Source organism: Mus caroli, unplaced genomic scaffold, assembly GCF_978045245.1.
Source record: "Mus caroli unplaced genomic scaffold, Mus_caroli_1 scaffold_6, whole genome shotgun sequence".
Taxonomy (NCBI): Eukaryota; Metazoa; Chordata; class Mammalia; order Rodentia; family Muridae; genus Mus; species Mus caroli.
The window spans coordinates 113,139,562-113,145,211 of record NW_028227261.1 but is presented as its reverse complement, the minus strand read 5'-3'; the positions used below and the strand labels follow the sequence as shown (position 1 = coordinate 113,145,211).

At 43.5% G+C, this 5,650-nt stretch overlaps 1 protein-coding gene across 2 annotated transcripts in view; it reads left to right on the top strand.

Moving 5' to 3' along the window:
• Positions 1–3: 3 nt before the first annotated feature.
• The window catches only part of Ubap1 (ubiquitin associated protein 1), a 42,208-nt gene continuing 36,561 nt past the window's right edge, over positions 4–5,650 (top strand). For both annotated transcript variants that reach the window (XM_029476291.2, XM_021160991.2), the window contains exon 1: positions 4–219. The gene's annotated coding sequence lies outside the window, so the exon portion shown is untranslated. The remainder of the gene's footprint in view (positions 220–5,650) is intronic.

Below are 5,650 nucleotides of genomic sequence, written 5' to 3'. Positions count from 1 at the left end.
AGGGGCGGAGCGTCGAGGGGAAGGAGGAGGGAAGTAGGCCTTCAACATGGCGGCTGTGGTACTGGTGGTGGCTACGGTGACGGTCTGGGTCGGGGCGGGTAGAGTTGGAAGAGGTGGTGTTTGCTCTCCCTAGGGGCAGCGGGAGCCCAGCGGAGACTGAGCCCGGGAGGCCGGGCGGCGCCAGCACCTTTCAGCTTTCGGGACAGCAGCGGCATTCAGGTGAGGGGGCCTGTCTCTGGGGGAGGGGGAGAGGGGCGGAGTTGGGGGAAGGGGCCGGTACGGGGCGACCGGGAGGATGGAAGCTGGGGACCCGGCGCCCAGGGGCCTGGAGGGATGAAAGGATCTGGAGTAAAGGAGCGGGAGGGAGGAAGAGCCGGACGACGACCGACGACTCCGGGCGGATTCTGGGCGAAGGGTCAGAGTGACGGGACCGGAGTTGAAGGGGCGGAGGGCGGACGGGATGCGGGCAAATGAGTTCGGATTAAGGGGACTAATTCGCTCAGAAGACAGGCTCAGTGGACATCTCGCACTTGAGGGAAAGATTTCTCTCAGTGGGAGCTAGAGCCGGTCCAGGAGAGGAACCCAGATTTAGTAAAGAAGGTAGCGCGCTGGGGAGTTGAGGGCGAGCTTGGGATGTGAGGATTTAGTTATCTGAGCGAGAGATGAGGGAGAGAAATCAGACCAGGGGGTGGCTGCTTTGGGGGATATCTTTGGCATTGTCTGGTCTTCTCATCTCTGTGGTCTTCTCTAGATTTTTCTTCCTTTTTAAATTTTCTGGGCGATTACCTGGACTGTACCCCTGGGTCTCAGAAACAACCCCGTGTCTTTCTTTTGAGGCTAAGCATTTCTCTTGACCAGCGATCCCTCACCTTTGTGTTGTTGCCTCGTGTTTTCTGAGTTGAGACTTAGAAATATAATTATTTAAAACAATTTTGTATTGAACTGGAGTGAGATTTTGATACTTTTTTAGACATCATAGAGTGTTGTAAACTCAAATTCTGTTCACATTTTCATGGATAAAGTGTTTTGTCTTCTCAGTTGTAATTGTTAGTATTTGGGAATTTGAATAAACATGGTGTGTGTTACCTGAATTTTTTTTTTTTAAATTTGATGGTATAACAAGGCATTTCGTTTTCATTGATAAATAGGTCTTCTAGGGGCGAGGAGAGAAGGTTAAGCAATTCAGAGCACTTATTCTTGCAGAGGACCCAACCAAGTTCAACTCTCAGTTCCCACATGATGTCTCACAGTCATCCATAACTCCAGTGCCACCTTCTGATGCTCCTCTGCTATACAAGGCAGGGATGTGGTATATATACATACATCACGCAGGCAAAACACTCAGATATATGAAATACATCTAAAAGTGTTTCTTTTTCTTTTTTTGGTCAGTAAGCTCAGCCCCCCCTTTTTTTTTTTTTTTTTTTTGTAAATTTGGAGACAGGTTTCTCTGTGTAGCTCTGGCAATCCTGGAGTTTGTTTTGTAGACTATGCTGGCTTTGAACTCTCAGAGAATCACCTGCCTGTCTCTGCCTCCCAAGTGCTGGGACAAAAGGCATGTACTACCCACTGGCTTATAAAAATTGCTCTTTCTAGTTAATATCCAAGCTTAGTTAAACTGAACGTTTCTGTATTAATGCAAAGAACACAAAAGTAAGTCAAAAATTACCTAAGATTTTAAGTGAAATTTTATAAGTTTTTGTCTCTAGTTCAGTCTATTCTGCTACTTATTGAAAGCCTACTGTGCCTTTCATTTACTGAGACATAATTATGGGAGCAGGAGAATTAGTGTTTCTCTAGTAAATGTCTTTGTCACTGCCTAGTAGATAACTAACCTGCTCATTGTGGAAAAAAAAGTATTAATTTATAAAAGTTAAAGTATCTGAATATAAAAACTTCCTGAAGTTTTACTTTAAACTTTTCTTTGTATTTAAAGCTCTACTTTATCAAGATGTTTTATGTGTTTTTGCTTCCTTTTTTTCCTTTAGTTTTGTTTTTTTAGTTAATTTACTTACATGTGTATGAGTGTCTTGCCTGCATGTCTGTGCATAGAAGAGGGTGTCCCGGAACCTAACATAGTTGTAAGCTGATGTGTGGGTGCTAGGACTTGAACTTGGGTCCTTGGAAGAGGAGATAGTACTCTCAAACTTTGAGCTATCTCTCTAGCACCCTTTCCTTCCCTTCCTTCTTTCTTCCTCTTCTCTTCTCTTCTCTTCTCTTCTCTTCTCTTCTCTTCTCTTCTCTTCTCTTCTCTTCTCTTCTCTTCTCTTCTCTTCTCTTCTCTTTTCTCTTCTCCTCTTGAGACAGCATCTCAATGTGTAACCCTGGCTGACCTAGACTGTAAAGCAGACTGGCCTCAAACTCAGATCCTCTTGCCTCTGCCTTAAGACTTTGAGGACTACGGGCATTTACTCTCACACCTGGCTGGTTTTATTTTTCACTTGGATTCTGAGAAAACAGTAGCAGCACCCTAGTAAGATCAGTTAGAGAGGTATCATCAGAGGTTACCAGTGCACACTCTTGACAGATGTCACTCTGGATGTCGTTCACCTGTTTGTAATTTTTAAAATTAAATGACTTGTGTGTGTAGATGAGAACAGCCTGTTGTTCATTCTTTTCTCCAGCCATGTGTGTCCTGGGATCAGACTTAGGTTGTCAGGTTTGTGTTCCTCTTTTCTCCTTTTGACTGTGGTATTTAACATCTGTCAGGAGTGATGTCACGTTCCTGTCCTCTCAGCCCTTCTGAGGCTGAAGCAGGAGAACTGTAGACAAGACCCACCTGGACTACATAGTCAGACTTGACCTCCCTTACCACCCAAAAAAGATGAGGGTTCCTGAAGTTTAATTGGTGATGAAAATTCTTATGACTATTTCAGCATTATAAAGATAGCATTATTCATGAGCATAGACACTGATGGTTTCCCCCCTATTATATTGTTTAGTGTATTAGGTTTCTCTATATAGTACTGGCTGTCCTGGGAACTCTAAAAATCAGGCTGAACTCAAACTCCGAGATGCGTCTGCCTCCTGATGCTGGGGTTAAAGGGAAGCCTGTGACACTAGTGTCTGGCATGGTTGATTTAGGTGGAGCCTGGAGAGAAGGCTCACACTGAAATGCTTGCCTCTCAAGCACGAGGACTTGAGTTTGGTCTCCATGTTAAAAAGCTGGGTATTGCAGTGGTGTATATACCCTTATAGTTTCAGCACTGGGGAGGTGAAGACAGGAGGCTATCTGGGCCTCACTGGTCCAGCCAAATCATTGAGCCCCTGGTTCAGTAAGAGACCCTATCTTAAATGCAGTTCCCTTTAAGTACAAACTTTTCCTTCAGTAAACAGAAAAAAAAAAGCCCAAACCAACAACAATCATTTGTTTATCATGAATCAGGTGCTGTCTTTAGGTAGCATTTCTTTAATTTTTTTTACATTTATTTATTTGTATGAGTTGGGCAAGTGTGTGGAGGTCAGTGGACAACTTGCAGGGGTTTGCTCTTTCCTTCAGTGATGTGGTTTTTGGGGATTGTGCTTGGCTTGGCAGCAAGTGCCTTTACCTGCTGAGCCAATAGTAGCACTGATAGTAGGCCTTTCTTTTTTCCTTTTGGTTTTAATTACATGTAGATGTGTGTGTCTGAGGTGCATGTACACATGAATTCCGTGCCTGAAGTCTGATAGTCTTCCTTTTTATTGTTGGTTTTGGTTTTTGGTTATACAGGGTTTCTCTGTGTAGCCCTGGCTGTCCTGGAACTCACTCTGTAGACCAGGCTGGCCTCGAACTCAGAAATCCCCCTGCCTCTGCCTCTCTAGTGCTGGGATCAAAGGTGTGCGCCACCACGCCCGTCTAGTCTTCCTTTTTAAAGATGTAGTTTGATTTTATATTTATGGGTGTTTTACCTGTATATAGGTCTGTGTATCATGGTCATGCCTGGTACCTATAGAAGCCAGAAGAGGACATCAGATTTTCTGGAACAGACAGTTGTTAGCCTCCCAAATGGGTGCTAGGAATTGAGCCTGGGTCTCCTAGAAAGGCAGCCAGTGTGTATTTGTTTTTTTTTTTTTTTAAAGATTTATTCATTTTTATTTTATGTGCCTGCATGTATGTCTGTGAAGCTGCCATACCTCTTGGCATTGAAGCTACAGACATACAGATAGGTATGTGCTGCCATGTGGGTGCTGGGAATTGAACGCAGGTTCTCTGGAGAAGCTGCCAGTTCCTTAAACTGTCGAGCCATCTGCCCAGAACAGCTAGTGTTTCGACTGACATTAGTCCAGGGTCCTGGTAGTTTTAAGAAACATGTTTCTCTATTTGTGTATTAAATGCTTTTTTTTTTTTTTTTTTGAAGCAGGGATTTCTCTGTGTAGCCTGGCTGTCCCTGGAACTTGTCTGGCTCCAAATACTTACTTAAAACATATAAAAGCTTTTATTGAAGGTCTGACTGATTATGTATTCAAGGCTGGCCTTGAATTTTTTTTTTAAAAGATTTATTTGTTATATGTAAGTACACTGCAGCTGTCTTCAGATACACCAGAAAAAGGCATCAGATCTCATAGATGGTTGTGAGCCACCATTATATGGTTGCTGGGTTTTGAACTCAGGACCTTTGGAAGAGCAGTCAGTGCTCTTAATCACTGAGCAATCTCTCTAGCAATCCTCCCCCCCCTTCCTTTTTTTTTTTTTTTTTTTTAAACAGACAGGGTCTAAGTGTAGCCCTGGCCTATGTCTTGAACTCACTCTGTAGACTAGGCTGGCCTGGAATTCAGAGATCAGCCTGCCTCTGCCTCCCGTGTGCTGGGATTAGTGGCACGTGCTATCACATTCAGCTCAGATTACAGTTGTTTTTAAGTTTTATTTTTATGTACATTGGTGTTTTGCCTGTGTGTCTGTGTGAGAGTCTGGACCACTGGAACTTGAGTTAGAGACTAGTGAGCTGCCATGTGCATTCTGGGAATTGAATCTGGGTCCTGTAGAAGATCAGCCAGTGCTCGTAACTGCTGAGTCATTCTCTGGCCTCCCAGATTACAGTTTAAATGGAGAATCTGAACCTGAGTTCAGATCTGTTCAGTGTGGCTGCTCATTGCCTGAGGGAGTAAATGGGTTCACACACAGATCGAGCCGTCACAAGCATATCTCACTTTTCCTTATAAAGGCATGCATGTAAAAACTATCTATCTGTTCACATTGAAATAGAGTAGTGAATGAAAGCAGTTGTTTAGAATTTTAGTCACTTATGATATCATCAGTGTGCTAAGAGGAAATGAATGCCTGAATACTTTGTACCACACCTCTAAACCAAAACGGGATACACTGGGTAAGGACTGAAAGCTTTCTTGCTTGTAGTGTTGTATTAAATTGTTCCTAAGGACCTGAATTTGTATTTGGGAATAATTTGCTTGTATCCCTGAAATTATATTGGTTATAACCAGTTTCTGTGTGACCCTGGCTGGTCTGTGTAGACCAGGCTGTATTGTCCTCTGCCTCTGCTCTGGGATTACAGGTTTGGCCACCAGGCTTTGCTCATTATCAGTTACTTCATGCTTACTAAACACTTCCAGTGTTTGAGTCACTGCACTGGCTCATGGTAAAATCTTGTGATGCTGAGTCAAGAGGCTACCCATGTGTGTTTTGGTAGCTTCGTTTTCCCCTTCAGAACTTGAT